We start from the raw sequence: 19,711 nt of genomic DNA, 5'->3' as shown, positions 1-19,711 counted from the left end.
CTTCAATCAAAATATATGAGCAAGAAAAGTTAAAATTAGTCTAGGAGGTGAATCCAGTAATAAATAAAAAAACATAATCAAGAAAATTTTAAATTAAGGCCCTGCTTAAAATATATCCCTGGGAGAAAAAAGTTAACTAAAATCCCTTCTTTTCCCAGTGATCCCCAGCAGGACTTCTGTCAATATCCTTGTTAGACATAACTCACTATATGGGAACTTGTCCAGGAAATATCTATTATTTCTGTAATGACTACAAAAAAACTTGTGAATGTTTCTGAAAACATCCTACTTCAAGTCAATAATAAAATTATTATTTTGTAAACTTTTTTGTTCTCAGCTGAATGCTGTGAGCTCCTTTCTGAATATAGCTCAGAGTGAAAGAGCTGAATAAAGGAACTTTCTTTGATCAAACAGCTATTTTCTCTCTTCTCTATTTCATATTTTAATCTTCTGTCTGTATAAGAAAACTTCTCTGTGGCATATAGCTAAGTCTAGTCTTAAAAATGCAGAAGATAATAGTCATTGTTCAGTCACAAATATAGAATAGAAACAAATATGAAAGGTAAAAATGTATATATATATAAAAAAAGGAGTGAGAAGAAAACATGGCAATAAATATTATTTCATTAAATCTGTCTGCTTCTTCAGGGAACACTTGTACTATGGGTACCAGGGAAGGCTGGATGGGGCAAAGTCTTTTGGAACAGTGTGGCCTTTTAATATAATTGCTGGAATAAATGTATAAAATTTACAAATATAATTAATAGTCCAATTCGAAGGGCTGCAGAGACATCTGAGCTTTTTCCAATTATTATCACAACATTTACTGGTTGTTTACATTTTTCTTTCAAGTGTATATTTATGCATATTAAAGATGTAAGCTCATGGCCTATACCTCTTTGTACCTTCATTTGTCCTGTTTTGCAGTTCTTATCTACAGTACATGGGATAAATCCAGTCAGGCACTGGGGAAAAAAAGAGACTTGGGTTCATTCTGTAGTGTTCAATCAGAAGATAGAAAATTGCATCGTGTCCTTTTATTCATTTAATCCCTGTAAAACTCAGTTCCATACTCAGTGGAATATTTTGTTTCTGTTTTCTATAGGACCCTGTGGGAGGATCTATCCATCATCCAAACCCATGTACAACACATAACCTGAATAAACGCAAGTTGAATTCACCAGAATCTTTGCCAGTAATACAATAAAATATTATGACACTTCTTCAGATACAGTTGCTATGCCCTGTGTGTTTTGCCCATATAATTTACCTTCTGGGGAAAGTAATATATGATAAACTTGTTGCAGGTGGTAATAAATTAGTAAATGCAGAACTGATTCAGAGCGTCCATGTCCGCCCATCTGTAGCACAGATGTTTTGCAAAAGATTTAGAGACTGTTTTGCAGGCACTCAGCCTCTGAGGTGAATTAGTTGCATACTTACATGGAAAAATGGAAACAGTCCTTTTTTGCATGTGCTCCCTTTATTTGTTTTTTTTCCTTCCTCTACACTCCTCCCACACAGAGCTTCTCCCATGCACAGCATGTCCACTTGCATAGATCAAAAGTAGTTTTTTATCTGCAGCACAGCATTGCTTCTGATGCATTATTATTTTCCTTTAAAGCATCTTGTAGTATCTTTACTGAGATTTCTAATAATTTCAGTAATTGTACTCTCTAAGTAATCAGAAAGTACTTATTGATTTTTCTAAAAACTGTTACTAGAGAGGCAAACTTTTTGTGGTCTGCAGGGCTGGTTTGGTCTATCAAGCTACACTTATCCTAGACTAACTAGGATTTTCGGCACAGGCAATGATCACCTGTCTATCATAATATGTAACTGCCAATGTTTAACTCCTTTACTTAAGGAAAACCTCTGTTAGTATGATTTTTAAGAATTAGCTGTTTTAGAGATGATGCCACATAGCCTTGTCAACCTTCCTGGTGTTTACTACAGACTTCTTTTCCTTGGCACTCTTCCTTTAATCTCAGATATCTCACTCAGAATCCAAACAGTCTGAGAAAGGTCCATCTGGGGTCTCCTATGACAGCTGAAAAAGGTTATGTGTAATGTACTCAGACACGTTGAGCAAAGCCGTCCCTCTCTAAATTCAAATAATTAATCTTTTCCAGATTGGCAGTAATTCAATATTGAGTATGTAGAGGCTCAAGCTTTGATATTTATGTGGCTCCTCAGCACTTCAAGATAATATATTACTAGATTAAGGAGCACCGAAGACAAATATTTCAGGTTTTGCAATGTTATTTCCCTCAGTTATCATATCTTTAAACTAGAATTATAATGGTGACAGATAATGCTTATAACCCGATGACAAACTTGCCTCGCAATTCCAATAGCATTTCTATTAATGGCAGACAGCAATCTTGCTGATCAAATGAATAAAGGCTACATTTAAAACCTAATACACAGCCAGGGTAGCCACTAAGAATTTGGAGGTCTCATGAGTAGCTTTTTTTATATCTGTTCTGAGGGCACTGTACCATAGAGCAGTAACAGACTAAAGGAAGCTCATAAAGAAGCTAATCCTATTTTACTGTGTGATGTAGTTATAAATTAAGGCCCAGATCTGTGGAGGTAGAGAGGTGCTTTAAGTACCTTCTACCTCCATTTCAACCCTTAGACCTTCACTGAGGTAGATGGGAGTTTTCAAACAACTTCATTGCTGTGTACCAACTTGCCTAAGTATAGCATCAAGTCTAATGTTACCAATGTATTCATTGCACATGATCTTAAAACATCTCAATGATTGTTGCGATCTAGCTATGTATCTTTAATGACAGAAACATCAAAAAGAAATAACCAGCACAAAACAAACTGAAAGTAATTACATTACTTCCTGGTCTGATGACATAAAACCCCCACAGCTCACAATAGGTTTAAAAAGGGGCTGACAAAACCTGTAAATACAGATCTTGCTCTTTTAAGACCTCCCAGTGTAAGCACACACAGCAGCCCCACACCCCGCTGCTTGATTTGTAATTGTTAATACTACACAGTCTGAGAGCCATAGTTCTAGAACATCCCAAAACATTTGCTGAGACACTTGGGAGTCACAAACAGAAAAAAAAAAAAGCACATTTGCTTTGGGGACACAGAAACCTTTTCTAGGTCTGGGTCGACACGTTCTCTGCTTCCCAGATCACCATTACAGCTCTATATGGATGCAATCTGTCATGCCTGTAGGTGGAGAACAGCCTCTCTATTGGGTTTATTTTGTCTTTTGCAGCTCTAGTGCTATTCCCTTATACAACAGAGCTAGCTAACCCATGCCAAACTGGGAGGAAGGCAACTTCAGTATGCAGCTGAGGCAATTCACCAACTATCACAGAAATAATTTTGTTTGTACCTCAGTTTTTAGTAGCACTACATGCTGTGACAGTCCATGATGACTGGAATATATTGAGCTGGTAACTGTCACCTCTGCTTGATAGGCATCATGAGCAATGAATGTACCCAATGCATTACACTTTACTGAATGCACTCCTGGATGCCTGGATGGTGAAGGGAGCCTGACTCCTCACTTCACATCAGCTATAGGAATGCCTGGGATTCACTCTATCATTTGGATGAACACATAGACTATCTAAACTGGCTTTTAAAATGGCAAGTGACAGAGAATATATCACAGTCCTTGGATAACTGCCATTGCCGGTAACAACACAGGTTTTATTTTAGTCTGAGCTGCTCCAGCTTTAATGTTGGCTATCCAAATCTGTTACCTCCTACTTGATAATTGCCTATATCACACTGACAGCATGTATGGATGTGAACTGGTACTTGCAAGTAAGAAATTCCTACATGTTTCCTCTTGCTTAATACTTTCCTACCCTGCTGTATCTGACAAATATTGTCATATACCCATTCACTTTTATTTAAGCAATCATATCCTCAATCGTGTTTAATACCTTTTCCTATGCTGGAATGGTCTGTAAAGTCAAAGGGAGCCCAATTCTAAGCAAACATCTGGTTTCCCAATCGTCATGGTGGTGTCCACTCATGGTGCATCCTCACAATCAGAAAGCTGAATGGAGCAGTTTCCAATATAGGGGGATTTCTGAGATAGAGCTGACAGAGAGAAGCATGCAAAAATTAGCTGGCTGTGGCTTGCAGCTTCTGCTGAGTTGTGAAGGCAGTGGGAGAGACCCTTCACCTTGCAGAGAAAATAATACTTTTTCATGTGCTGTAGGAGCGGGAACCAAACTGCTTTCATGTCCTGAGCACCAAAATGTCTTGCCCTATATGATATAGTATACTGATGCTGAAGTTGCACATAATTTAATGCAGTAGACAGCTACAGATTCACAGTTGAACAGACATGTAAAAAATCATGTTATTGTGTACAGAGGAAATTGTATGATATGAATATGATCTGACACAACTGACAAAACGTGACAGTATGTATCAGGCTAATCATGCAGAGAGAAAATATGGGCAGTTTTCAGAAAACAGGATTTTGTTGTTTAGTTATTTTCCAAAATACTGTATAAAAGCCTATTTTTTGACCTTTTGCCCAGTTCACTGAAAGTGATGGAAAAAATTTTCTTTGATTTCATGGGTTGTTGGATCAGGCCCAGAGATTGCAGTAGTGTAGCAATTTAATCTGAAGGGCACTGTCAAAGCCAGGCAGAGGCAGAGGGTTAGGGTAGCTGGAGAGATTCAGAATAGAGCTGAGATTCACAGGGAGAATTATTAATGTAAAGCTTGCAAAGGCCCTTCTCCCACTGTGCATACCTCTGTCAAGCAAGATCAATCACTCACTTCCACACCAACCAAATTTGTCCAAGATTAGGAAGATAGTAATAATAAATAATTAGCAATTATATCACACCTTTCATCTTCAAAGCATCTTACAAACATTCACTAATTATTCCTCACAACAGTCTTGTGAGTTAGGGATTTTCATACCAGTTTTACAGCATTCATTAAGGACTCAAAAAATTTACAAAGTAAAAAAAAATAAACCAAAACCAGGAAACTACCCTCACCATGACTATATGAGTGTTTACTGTAGACAAGTACATAAGAAAATGTGGTGTGTCTTGGGAAACTTCTGTCCCAGTAATTCTTGCATTCTCTAAAAATTATACATGTATGTATCATAACCTCATGGAAGTAACATAAGGTAAAATAAACTCTATTATTTTAAGTCTCTGTCATCATAAAAATATTAAATACGTGATTTTTGAAACAATTACACAATTATTTAATCTTTTACCAATTACTGTGAGCATCAATTATGCTTTCCGATTATAGATTCCTGAAATATCAAAAGAATCTTTGAAAGTATCTATTAACTATCTATTTGTCAGATGAGTGCTGGGAGCATAAATGCAGTGGTCCTAAGAGACTCTAAAGCAGCTGTGTTTCTCAAAGCAGCTAAAAGGACACATGAAATATTGCTTGTAATGTCTTTTATACCCAGTTTTACGTTCATTCTGTGCAAAAAGAAGCTGCTAATGGGAAAAGGAGGAAATGTTAATGAATTCGTTCCCTACCTCATAATGCAGGTTATTTAGAAACACATGGTATCTTCACATCTTTCTGGTTAGCGTGCAACATGGAGAAGGAGTTACTGTAAAGGATAAAGAATTGCAGAGAACTACAATTGCTCATGACTCCCTGCTCCCTATTGTGTGTGTAAATTGGAATAGATCCACTGAAGGAGATGGGTCTCAGCTGATTCATGCCAGGCAAAAATGTAGTGTGCCTTTGTGGTTTATAGACCCTCTTTGTCTCAGTCTTCCCAATAGGCAGCTCCGCACTTTTCCAAATGAAAAAGAACAGACTGAGAAACTATTCAGTGGAAACCCAGTTTTGCTCTGTTGTTGTTTCTCAGATTTTCACTTCACCCATGGGCAAAACAGGAAAATTAAACAAGTAGCTTCTTACTTGTTTCAGGAGAGGATTTTCTTGTACTCCTTCAGGATTCACACAACTCAAATTACTGTTACCTTAAAGTGAAAACAGTTTCATTTAACAGGTTAAAAACTTATTTTCTTGCACTGAATGCTAATAAGAAATAATGTCATTTTTGGGAAAGGCAGTAAAACAGTGTATTTACTTGGTATTCGGTATCTACAGAGGCTGTTGATGCACTATTCAAGCTAACAGTTTTCATATTACAAATTACTCTAAAGTAAGGCTACAAAAATGAAGAGTTATTTACTGAATAGCTACATCTGTTCAGACTGTATTGGAGACGCATTGTCTGGGGTAATGTTGGTAGAAAAGCTAGGTTCTGAGTTGAATGTTAACTGTCTCCAGAAACATCTAATCCCTTTTGTCATCTGTCCTTTCCCAGAAATCATAAAGCTTCATAGATCCACCAAGTTCTGCAAGTGATCCCTTCTCCTGTTTAAGTTTAAACCTCCAAATCTCTGCTTTCCTGCCCTCTGGCCTCACCCTTGGATCTAGCTGTTCCTTGTCTGTTGTCCACCTCCTGTACTCTTCCTTCTTAAACACAGGCCATGATTTAAAAAATAAGAATGCAAGCCATACTTTTACACAGATTTGTTATTGGATTCGGTGTCATTCAGACCACTATATGCCTGCTGCCCTGCTTCCTTCCAATTCAACCTCTTTATGGTTTGTTTGTGGTATTGGGGGTGTTTTTTGGGGGGCACAACTATAATAATTTCACAAATAAGAGTTCACCATGATACAATTTCACAGGGTGCTTTGTTTTACTCTGGAGACATTCTGGATTATATTGTGTTGTACATTGCCAGAAGCTGATTAGAAATCACTGGAGTGCAATCTGAATGGCTAATTAAACCTCTATATCCTATGCCAGTCTTGCCAGGATGAGAAACAGAGAATGTAATGGACATAGCTCCCCTAAACCAGAGCTTTCTTAGCAGCTCAGCTTCTTTCCAACATCATCACACTCCATCCATGGTGAAATATGACATCTGACCACCTGACAACATACACATTTAGGACAGATTGTAGCACATCCATATATGCACAATATGTATGCTTAGTATGTATCATAACACATGTAAATAAATGCATATGTAGTGTTGTAATTTTTTGGTTCCATACAAAGAGAATTATATGCTCCACTATTCTGAATTACAAAGGCTTTTTAAGGGGTTAACTGGACAGCAGAAAATTGCTAACCCAAATAGATGAAGTGTCAGCAAAGTCAGTTCACTGGACTTTCTGGAGTATCTGTCCTGATGCATCCTACTGTACACTGCATCTATGTGAAGACAAGGGGGATAATTCACTGATGGAAAGAGGCCAGAGATGGAGTAATCCAAAGCAGTTTGACTAACTTAAGTGAATTTCACAGAAAACTCCAGAAAACCACTCTGGCCACAGATGTTGTTAGAACAAATGCATATTAACAGTATGCATAGATTTTTTAACGCTTCATCTCAAACAACATTTGCTATCATATATGAAAAATACAGCAACAAAGAATCACTATGTACATTTTATCCCTAGGGAAAACCTAGCATTAAGCTCTGTGTACTTTTAAAAGATGCAAACTTTGGAACCACATAAGCATGCAGGACGTATGCCTTTAAGTGCTGACCAGTTTTATGTTTGTGCTATGCCCATCAAAAACACATAATCCATCAAAAACATGTAGTTATGATCTGTCTCCTTGGTTGTTTGCCCTAGAAATAAGGAAATAACAGTTCAGGTTATGGGATGTGACTGGGGCTGAGAATTCACTGAATCCACTGTTTTCACTTTCCTTGAGGCTTGAGTGGGCAAGACGAACGATCAAGAGCTATAACTGGGTAAAGGAGGCTGCTCTCTGTAAAACAAGGAGTCTCCAGCTAGCAAACATAGCTGTGCTAAGTGTAGGCTTGTGATTAAGACCAAGAAGCTGGGCAAAAAACCCTGCAATGATAAGTTCTCTGGCAAAGCTCCTTTTTCATGTGCATGTTCCTACATGTGCACTCTGCATTAGCACAAAGACCTATCTGTGAATCTAATTTCTGTATTCAGTGGTCTCCCTTGGTCAGTCAATATTTTCCCATATCAGTTGAATACTCTTTTGCACAAAATCTCTTCTCTTTTCTTTTTTCTCGATAATCAAACTCCCTTTCAGCCTTCTGTGTAGCTGATGGGGCTCACTAAACAGTAAATCCCCTGCCTTTTTCTCATCTTGCTTAGGGCATCGTGTGCTGGGCAACATTCCTGTCCTGGGGGTTGCAGAGCATCAGGCAGCACAGCTGAGGAGGGCAAAAATAAAATATCTGCTTTTGGGGCTACCTCCAGACTCCATGGCAACTCTGCCGCCTCCCTCACTCCTGAAGTACTATTCTGAGAGGCCTGAGTGATTAAGTAGATAAATTACTTTGTATTTTCTTTCTCAAGGCATTTAAATCTTGTTTCTAACAAGACTATTACAAGACTAGATTTTTCCAGTGAAAGGTACCAGCAGGTACTCGTCTTCAATGTCTTAATTTCCTAAGCTCACAAACCCGATAACAGGTACAGTCCTGCCTTTCTGGACTTACATGGTCACAGACAAATCTGCATTTACTTTTGTAATGATGCAAAATATAGCAGTCCTGGAAATTTTGTCCCATCTGCCTCGGTGCAAGGGTCTAAGCAGAATTCTCTGGGATGTACTGTCCTGCAGCTCTGGGTGTTCTACAGGAGCGGAGCCAGGCTAGGGTTTGTGCAGCAGCAGTTTTAGACTTAGTTTTAAAGACTTATGATGTATCCCCATCTGTTTGCAACTCAAGGCCATAAAGCTTATTTCGAAAAGTTCTCCCAGAGAGCATATCGCTGCAATTGGACCTACAATCGTCATTCTCAAAGGTGATGAGCTTCAGGGTTTATATTTTGAGCCCTTCCCGCATCAGAACTGTATGAAAACATGATTTTTTAAAAATTCAGAACAATTAAATTATTCCAGTTTCACTGGAGAAAATTTGCATGGATCTTCAAACACTAGGGAGAAATTAACACCTTTTTAGTGAACTGAGCTTGAGTATGAGGTTTCAAAATCTGGAAAGTGCATGTGGTTTGATGACTAAGTTCAGTCATTTTTTCCCCAATCCATGGATTTTGTTTCAGAAAAATCATGGTTCCATTTTGTCAAAGATGTGAATTACTTTTCATTTCATGATTTATTTTTCAAGTAAAGCAATTTGGACGGTTTGTATTCAGCAGCAGAATTCATTTTGAACAATACGTAGGTAATGGAGCAAAAGATGTATAAGGTAAAAACATATGCTGAACATATGTACTCCTCTGATGCATGCCAAACTTAATTAAAAATCAGACCCTAATTTGCTGTGGGATCTAGACAGCGTATTGGTTCATGCAGATGTTTTTAAATGAGAAAAATATATTCTTTATTGTAAGTCCACATTTTGCAGAACTTGGGAACTATTGTCCAAGTGTTATGCAGTCTTAGTTCCTTAAATACCAACATTCACATTGTTGAGGGCACAGTTTATAAATCCCAAATACAATTGAGGCCCTCTGAGGATTGCTGATTTTACATTAAAGAGACTCAATGTAAAATGATGAATAGAAGTCTTAATAAACCCCTGTGAGAATACAGGGTCTTAGGCTATTCAACAGGAGCTTGTCAGCCTTTCTTCCAAAATACAATGCAAGCAATAATTTTGACTATCCAATATTTCTTTTGTATACAGCATGAAACTTAAGAGAAAAAACATTTTCTTCTAATATTCAGATTTTTTAATGGTTTATTGATATAGGGTATTTTTGCCTGCAATTATTTCAGCATACTAGTTTACTGACAGTGTCCTTTATTTCTGCATTTTAACAGAGGCGAAGACTTTGTAATCTAGTATATTGACAGATATACTTACTAAATGCAATTCTGAAGTTTTACTAATAACTTTTTATGTCATAAAAGAACCGTATTACAGTTACAACAACAAAAAAATTACTCTGGGAATTATTTAGGTAACGAATGAAGTAACTTTTTGTTTTTAGAGAACTTCTTAGAGAATAGGAGAAAAAAATATTTTATACTGCTTAAATTAGTTTCCTCCACATGATTATTTATTAAGATTGTTAGACTTTGATAAAATATTAACAAATGTTTATAACTAGTACTGTTCACTGAGCATAGTGGAAGATGGAAAATTCCAGGCCACTAAGTAAATCACTAACAAAATTAGATGCAGCATTTTGTATCTTTCAGGTACCTCCACCATCAAACAGAAGAGTAAGTATCACTAAATGATTTTTAAATTGGCATGCAAACAAAGTTTTGTACTTGCTAATGCAGTAGCCTTAATAGTTTTTTTTTAAAAATTAGTTCATCTATTATACAACATGATTTTAATGCCCTCTTTGCTACAGAAATAGTTAGTATTTATGAATGTTCAAACTAGACAAATCTTCCCCCCCCTTTTGTTTAATATTTACCTCTTTATATTGTAAGTAATTTATGATCATGCAGATTGAGTTCAGTAACAGTACTGAAATTGAAAGAAAAAAATCTGAGGCCTAACTTATGGTTTAGAATTAGAGTAATGGATCTCATTAGCAGCAGGGAGTTCCTAATTTAAGACCAAGGTCTTAGAATGATTAGAGACAGCTGACGCTGAGACTTCTGCTCCTAACATGGTTCAATAGTGGTTCCATAGTTCACTTACACTTTCCACAGCTCCACATCCAGCCCTCTGACTTGTCTTTTACTTAGGTAGTGAGCTCTTTAAAAATATCACTATTGTCATGATCTTTGTTTAGTACTTAGCAGAAAGACATGCTCCTTCTTGTCTATCTTCTGGGCAATAAAATAAAATACATAATTGGTCCTGTATTTCTGGGGAAAGACTTCTTGCTGCAAGGGAGTTTCTTTGTGTCCCCTTTTGACTGTGAGAAATATCACAGAAAGATTCTGCATCGTCACAGATTCTTTATCATTGCAGAAATATTATGAAAACCTGCCAGATTTTAGCTTGCTAAAAATATTGTAAGCAAGAAGCAGCACTGACTCACATAACACTGACAAGAATAAAAATGCTGAAATTTCTCAGGGTATTAATAAACCTGAAAAATTTTCAATAGCTCTGAATACATTTTTCTACATATATTGTTATGGAATCTCACATATAAATGACTGATTCGCTAACGCGTTTTCTTCACATAGTTTCTATTAACAAACACACTTTTAATATTTTTCCTGTTATTTTAACCATTATTTAACTCTACAATGGTGGAATTCTATGGTCTATTGAACCATTTCCTGGTAGACCATAAATCCCAACCCCACAAGCATTTCTTATGTTGTCTTCAGGACTGACTGACAATTGCTTCTGCTTATCTGCTGCTTACATAGAACAGCTCAGTGGAGGCTCGGCTCAAAAAAGCAATGACAGAAGATACTGAAGCTCCTGTAACAAAGCCTTTTCTAACAGTTGTCTGTGCAGCAATGAGCAAATGAGGAAAATAAAAAAATAACAGGAAAAATTCTCCCAAAGCCACCTGATCCTGTCACCTGACATTTAATAACTTGTGCCAAAGGAACATCACTGCTTATATTTCATCTTCTGTTGATCAGTTATTTTTCCTTCAAGTATATGTGAAGCAAGGAAAAGCAAGCCTTGCTTTGCACATTTGCTAACAATTGAAGGAGTCCCTTTTTGACATGCAGTGCTTATACTGTAACATCTGCATTGGCATCAATGGGACTACCCAATGTCAATGAATAACACCTTGAAATTTCTCCTTGGGTTTAGCGAGAGCAGTATCCTGCTTTTGGTGTGTCTCAGTGTTTCCAGTGACTCTAAGATGATTGTTATCAAACTAAGAATGGTGTCTTGAGAAATTACAAAATAGTATCTATAAATGGGGAAAAATAAATAATTAAAAAAACCCAGAAAAATAAGAGTATAAAGATAGGTTTGAAACATCTCTGGTCTGGTAATAATATGTAAATGTAATAACTCATTATTAATATTATTTCTATATTTTCATGCTATACTTCTTATTAGGTATTATTCACTGCTCAAAGTTTTAGATGTAAGCATCATAACCTTAATGAGAAGCAGTATTTTTTCTTACATTATCCTAACAACATCTCTGAAGAGTGGTTAAGAGCAGCATAGACAAGGAGCATGTCCTGCCCTCTAAAGCTGGGAAGTACTTTCCACATGAGAGGAGTTAATGCATTCTGGCAAGACAACATAGTCAGCCAGTGCTGATGCCTGATGTTCACTGGATTAATATGAAACTTGTGATTGCAGTGTACTTAACAACTATTTGAAGACGTCTCAATGGCAAGTCAGATCTGAAGTGTATAGATCTAATTCTCTGTAAAATCTGTTTCTCTTTCTCTCTTAAACATGCACGTTTTCCTTCACATAAAGGATTATTGGATTCTTTCATGTAATAAGTATCAAGGCTTACTTCACAACTGATTATCTTGCCATTGTTACTGTAACTATCCTTCAGGCTAAGAACAGAAAGGTAACTCCTTGCTAGCAAACACTCAGAAAAAGTATTAAATAATCATCACTTCCCACTTTGGTGCACTAAAAAAACCTGGTGAATACACTTGGACAATACTGAAGTACAATATCTAGATCAAGTTACAGGGTTTGAATCAGTTGATCAGGCAAAGAACATATGCTAAAGTGATGACATATCTTAACAGTGTTAATATTGAGTGAATGTACTTGTACAAGGATAACAGAATCTACAGATCTTAAATACTGAAATGTCAACAGAAAGTGTTGCATTTTGAGAAAGGAACACAGTTAGTAGCTGGCTTGCTTCCACCTACAATTATTGCTTTTAGTGGTAAAACATGTTATTTATTAAACAACTTCCCCTCTCCCCTTTTGATTCCCCAAGAGGGAAGATAATCATTCATTACTTAAGTCTTGTATTTGTTGGTATTGACTGAGATTTAATACTTGTACTCAGAAGAATAATTTGTGTGAGAGAACAAGACTCATCTCTTCCAAAGGTTCAGTATTTTGTCAAATGGTGTAATTGCCATCAAATCATGATATCACCCATTCTGTCACACCAAGTTAATCAGTAAATAATAAATTTGCAGTCATCAGAATTGTAACTTGTGAAAAATAGATCATGTTTCACTATCTCAGTGCAACATTGACCTTTCAGTAGCGTAACAGTTTTAACCCATGTTCAACTAATTACACACATTCTATTTTTTACTCTTGTATATTTGTCATCGTAAATATATAGCACAGATAATCTACATGCACAAGTGAAAAGCAATATATCTAGGCAGAAACAATTGAGAAGCTTCAAACTGTGGTTAATATTTTCAGCTGGCTGCTAGAAAAGCTGCCAGCACATACTTTCTCGTGAGTGTATAACCCCAGGAAGTGAAGCGCTGTTACATCATTTGAAGGGGCAGCACAGCAGGGCCCAAGGATGGGAATATACAGCCAAGAGGGTGTATTTTGGACAAAGTCACCATCATGCCTTCTACCATTATGCTAGTGAGAAAACAGCTTGGGGAAAATCTTTGGCTGAAGCAGCAGAAGGACAGATAATTCCCCTGGGGAAAGCAAGAACGAATGGAGCAAAATGTAATCCCAGATATCCTGGAAAGGCAAAAATTAGCTAGCACTCATTTAACCCTTTAATAATCCATCATCTGCAACAGATTTTAGATCATGATGCATCAGGGTTCTGAACTCTATCTCCCAAATGAAACTCTTCTTTCCTTGTAAAATCTAAATAGGTTAAATTGTCTTATCTTCTGTGTTATTTAAAATTGTTAAAATCTTCAATACTACTTTTACAGCTGCCTCACAGGAAAATCAACCAATTTATTTATCTATTTATATATAAAATCTTCATCTTTTATGCAGGTCTTTACCTAGCAGTTTCTGTAAAGAAATGTTAATGAAGCTATGAGCTATATCTAGTATTATAAGCCAATTTCCTCATGTCTTTTAGGGCTGCAAAGAACCACCTGTCTGTCTGTGGCAGTAAGCCAGAAAACAACTGTATGATTTGCGCCCACTGGTTTCCTATGAGCTGTGGGAGTGTAACCTTAACCACCATCTTCTTGTACAAAAGATCCTGAGAACTACTTTTTTTTTCTTTCCCCCAGAAAAGCACAGTGAAACAAATATTGAATATACTTCCTGCTTCCACATTCTCAGAGCCTGACAGGGATAGTATCTCTTTAGGAAAGCAACTACTATCTTTCATGCAACTTAAGAAATGCTGAGTCAAGAATTTCTGTGCCATGACAAAAGCCTAACCATGTAGAATCATCTCTATAAAGGTAGTTAGACACCTAAATACTCAGTACTCAGAGCAATTGGGCATCTGAAGAGTTTTCAAAATTTTGTTGTTATACTGCAGTCAGTCTTACTGCAGAATCTAGTTGCAGAGCTGACTAGTTGCTACCCTAGGCTTTTTAAGCATCCGTCTCTACTAAAAGATTTGTTTGTGACATGTTAATTGCATTAGGCAATAATTCATTTTATAGGCCAGAATGGAAGAATTTATGAGATGTTATAGTATTTAGTACATTAAAAACCCCTGTGAACAGTTTCTTTAGGTGAAGAAACATAGCAACACTAAAATATCAAAAAAGATAAGTCATATAGTAAAGAATTTTCACTATTGGAATATCATTCAAGACAAATACTTAATAGGAACTTTTCAAAATCCCAAACCTTTATCAAATGACAGGTCAGAACAATGCACAGGCCAGCTCTGATGTTAGGGATAGAGTTTCATTTTAGACTTCAGGCTGCGGCTGGGTGTGCACACAGTGTCCCTCACAGCTAATGCCAAAGAGTCCTCTGGTTATTCCCTGAACAGCTTCTAGGTGGAAATCTCCCATGGACACAGAACAGATCAATATTTTGTTTCCTGATTCGCAAGATAAAAGCTCACTCATGAGTCTCTAAAATAATTTCCCCTCAAAAGACTCCAGCTGGCAGATTAACCTGTTTATGTAGTGCTCTGTGTGGCTCTGAAGACCTACAAGCAACTTTTTTGTGTACTGCTTCTCTGTGCAGTTTACTCTTTCAAAGAGATGCACAAGCTGGATAGAATGAAATGTACGTTTCACAGGAGGACAGCAAAGCCTTCTTCCCAGCCACGTGCAATCCTAATGTCTCCTTCTGCTCTTCTGTGGTTAGAAGACAACTTAGTAAATAAAAATGGTTGTCTTAAAATTAGGAAAAGTGAAGGAACTGCCTGTGAAAAATATAATTCTGCCCTGCAATTGCAAGGAGATGCTTTTTAACACCATAAGATCCTGGAAATGTGTTAAAATTTGCTTCCCATATCCACCAGAGAATTTTGCAAAATTACATTCTAATACTCCTTGTTCATGCAACTAAATAAGACAATATCTCACTTTAAAAGTCCTTCTCATTTATGGCCTGAAAACTATTGCAAAAAACTAAGTGCTTCAGCAGCAGTTTTTATTGTATACAAAGTTACATAGACCCTATTCATTGCAAGCAGATTCAGCAGGCAGGATGGTTTAAACCATCCCCAGTTGTCTGCAACATTTCTCAGTTTCAACCATGGCATTTTATCTGCTTTTATCTCCTCTGATTTTCCACTCAGAATATTTCCTTAGCTCATTTTACTCCCAGTACCATGTGTTTTCAGTAATCATTCAGAGTCAGATTGTGTTTCATTCAGCGCCTGTGCCTCAACCCAAGAGCACTGCTAAACACAAGCTCCCATCTTAACATAACAACTGGTTCCAGCTGGCTCACACTGGGGACCCTTGGAGGTACATGCTGCCTACAGGAGCTGGCTGGCTGTGAGCACGCTGCTGCCCTTCATGATATGCTGCAGCTGTTGGTTCACAGAGCATGGCTCGAGGATGCACGCTGATCCCCATCCTCAGGAGAGAAAAATATCCCCAGCACTTTAGGTAGGCAGCACAGCACTGCTCTTACCTGGCAATTAATAACAGAAACTCACAGCTCTTACTAGTATCGGATAAGTGAGCTGTTATTAGAGGGAAAGAAAAAAAAAAAAAAAGCTGCATCTCTGTTAGGTTACTAAAATGAGTCTGACTAGCTAATTAGATGAACTAGGGTGTGATGTTTCAATTCAGGAAGACTTTAAAAGGCTATGTATACTTAACCTGTTTTACCTTCTATTGTCTCCCATCCCTCATTCCTCTGCAGGTCAGCATTTAAATGTCTTACAACTATATATGATAAACTAATGTTTTTTCTGTTCTCACTGTTGTGTGTATCAATAGAAAGTTGTTCCTTCCAGCCAAAGATAGCTTTGTATTTTTTATTTCCTGAGAGTGTGTTATTTTTCTTCCTTTAGCCCCTTTTCCTACCAGGTATAAGTATCTCATGGGAGAAGATCAGATGTGAAGCAGCATGTGGTTATTCCTTTGCTGACAGTGGGATTTGGTGGGGGGATGGAGAGGCAGACATGGGGAATGATAGCTTCTAGGTATATCTTACTACAACTGGGCTTCATCAGTAAGAAACAAAACCATCATGCCAAAAGTAACACGAGGGTGGAAGACAGGGACGTCTGTCACATCCTGCAATCTGATTTCCTCTTTACTGTGTTTTTGGCCAGCTGTCAGGTTTGCATCTCACAAGGCAACTCTGGTGTGCCTTATCTCACTCATTTCTACTCAAAAACTGCACCTTCAGGGTGTGGAGAGGCTGTTTGTTTCCTTGTCTTTAATCAGTGACAAAGGTTTTTGTCACATAGCTGTTTCTGTGTTTTCACCATAGGGCAGTTATCCCTAAATTTTGATCATGGGTCCAGGATGCTCACCTCAGCTATGTGATCTGAGAAGTGTGTGTTAGGCCGTGGGTTTTTCTCACTGGTGGTTTCCTGCCTATGATTTAGCAGGTGTCATATTTTTCCCTAAGAGAGGACCAGAATTTATTCACTGCAATAGAAATTATCATCATAGGAAATCGTACTACCAGGTTATAATGGTGCTTTATTGCTGAGAAAATTTAAGTAAATTCATACTGATGATACCCATAGACAAGGGAAAGACATGCACATGGCACAAGACTTCTGAGATTTTGTAATAATTCTTCTGCTCTTTTTTAGTTATTGAAATAATGCAAGAGAAAAAAAAAGGAGGAGGGAGAGAGAAGGAGAGTAATATGCTAAAAAAAAAAAAAGTTCCTAGTATTTGTCAGACCTCACACTTCCTTTTCTCATTTATAATTTGTGAAGCATTAGGTCTTCTTTAAGATACACGGATTTGTTGTGAAGGTCAGGTCATATGTTATCATTGTAAACAGCTGTGCTTGAAGAGCAGTTGGTGTTTATAACTAATGGATATGTTATTATAGTAAGATATGTACTTAAAATGTAACTGCACTAGTTTTTCTTTAGAAGCGCCACTCCAGTGCTAGAGATCTAATTCTGTACCTTTAGTTCCAAGTAAATCTTTTCTATTTCAAGTATCAAGCACTTAATACTCACAAACTGCCTTTCAAAATATTAGTGTCAGAAGCCAAGTAATTGTTTTTCTGCGATTCACAGGCTCTCATACAAATCTAAGTTTTGCCAAAGCTCCTTTTTTGATGTTCACAGTCATTCAAGCAGCTTTTTTGTTTATCTGCTTTTTTAAAAAGTATGTGTAATAAGTTCTGTTTTTCCAGCTTGCTCTGGCTACAGTAGGGAGAGAACCACCTGTAACAAACTATCTAATCAGCAATGAACAACTAGTACAACAGTTTTAATTTGAAGGGTCCTTGTAATTTGTTATGTCTTGCAAGTGTGAGTGCCTTGTTTCCACAAAGCTGCATGTTTAAGAAACATTTTCTTTATAAATCACAGGTAGAGGTCTCAGCTTCTGTTACAAAACTTCATTTAATGATATACAGACGATATCTTTGAGGTAATGCATGCTCAACAAGTATGCTAAGAGTAGCTTAAATTGATGGCGATCACTTTATTAAACACTGTAGAGAATACATCCATCTGCAAATAATAAGTAATGTGAATATACCACTAAAACATACGGTATTTAAAAGGCTGTGCTGATCTGAAAACAGAAGTTGTATGATCAGTTTAGGGAGTCCCAGAACAGTCCTTCATTTCTGCACTGGGCTGCAATAGTGTTGTACAGTGCATGGCTATGCTTTGTAAAATGCTTTCTTCTTACAATAAATAGATTAGAAAGTCCAACGAAGCAAATGTACTTGTAAATGTGTCAGTGAAACTTGAATTCGTATTTCAGTTCCAATACTCCATTTTGCACTGAAATAATCAGCAGGTCCCACATCAAAACATTAGGCATTCTCTAAGCTAAGAAAAAAAAAAAAAAGCTAGGGAAGTTACTCACAAATGTTTGCATGAATTCTAAATTGCTTTTCTATTCAAAAGTGTTCACACCCCTTTTGGTGATTAATCCATGAACATTTGTGCTAATGGACATCTGCCCACACAAATGTTTGGCTTTTCTCTAAGTGACAACTTATTTTATTTGCAAATAAGGTATTGGTGCCTCAATAGGGCACTCACCATCATCCAGTCAAAGAGTAGGAGCAGTGCCATGTGATTTAGGTTACTAATCTTATATAATAAATTGTGAATAAGCAAAGATACAGTGGAATTAACAGTTGAGGAATACCACATGGGTAGAAATGTGTTCTGGCTGGGTGTTTGGCATTCCAAACTACTAAAAAAAAGTAAAATAAAAAATTAGGCTATTGTGAAAACAGGAAGAGGGCTGCGTCAATGAAATGTTTCTGTAAGTAGTATAACCTGTTATAGCTGTATTATTATAGCCGGATTTCAGCCAGGTCTGAAACTTGATGGCTTGAATTTTAGAAGAATGTAAGAAAGAAAAAAACAAAACAAAACAACCCAAACAACCTCTTGAAGCATACATACAAAGCAAAGAACTGAAGAAATTGTGTTACTAGGTACACACCTAATATTAACTTGCAGGCACTCAAGCACACTACTGAAGCTTTGAACCAAACTTCCCAAGCTATTAGAAGTTATTATTGGGTTCAGAAAGGCAGCCAAAAGCCATCATATATTCCATAGCTTTTGGCCTCAGAAGCAAGCTGGAAGCGTTAAGAAAGCAGGCTTCTGGTGGGTTGGGTGTTTTTGGTTTTGGTGGTTGGTTTTTTTGTGGTTTTTTGCAAGCTTGGCAATCTCTCAAAGCTGTTTTCTTAGCTATTGATTTTTCAGGCAGCACTCTGATATTTAACCAACAGCTTCAAAAAAGTGCCCTCTTCATCCAACTGACAACTAGGACGTAGGAGAACTGTATTCAAACTTAAATCTTGCAACTTCTCATTTCAAGGGAGAGAAAGAAATTAAATCAGGAATTTGCCATTAAAGCAATGAAAATAGCTATTTAATTTGCCGTTCTTCCCTCAGTAGGATCTCTCTTGAGATGCAGCATTTAAGACATCTGCAGCAAGCCTTGGTTATCCTTAAAGAGTAGCATATAAGAGCACCATTGCAATGATAAGAGAGTGTGGTCTGTTTTGTTTGTGCATTGCAGCTCTGTTGTGGCTTAAAGGAACTATCAAAGACCAGAAACAGAACAAATATTGATTTGATTTTAGGAGGTGCAATTGCTTAAAATGTAGCTCTACCCACTAAACATTTTCCTGCTAGTTGTCTGCATAGCAGTATGGGCCAGGAACCTCTCCATGTGCAAATACCTAGAAAAAAATAAATATATATATATCTGTCTGTCCCTAAGGAGCCAGATATCTCAGTTTATATAGACAAGACAATTCAAACTAACAGATTT

General features: G+C 37.1%; 1 long non-coding RNA gene across 5 annotated transcripts in view; it reads left to right on the top strand.

Annotated features, from left to right (window-relative positions):
* The window catches only part of LOC308068892, a 146,630-nt gene that overhangs the window by 59,735 nt on the left and 67,184 nt on the right, over positions 1-19,711 (top strand). For all 5 annotated transcript variants that reach the window (XR_013930173.1, XR_013930174.1, XR_013930175.1 and 2 more), the window contains one exon: positions 1,106-15,868. This is a non-coding gene — a long non-coding RNA (uncharacterized lncRNA). The remainder of the gene's footprint in view (positions 1-1,105; positions 15,869-19,711) is intronic.

This window comes from Falco punctatus, assembly GCF_963210335.1.
Source record: "Falco punctatus genome assembly, chromosome: 8".
NCBI classification, from domain to species: Eukaryota; Metazoa; Chordata; class Aves; order Falconiformes; family Falconidae; genus Falco; species Falco punctatus.
Note: the sequence above shows the minus strand (reverse complement) of the source record. Positions and strands in the feature narration are given on the sequence as shown.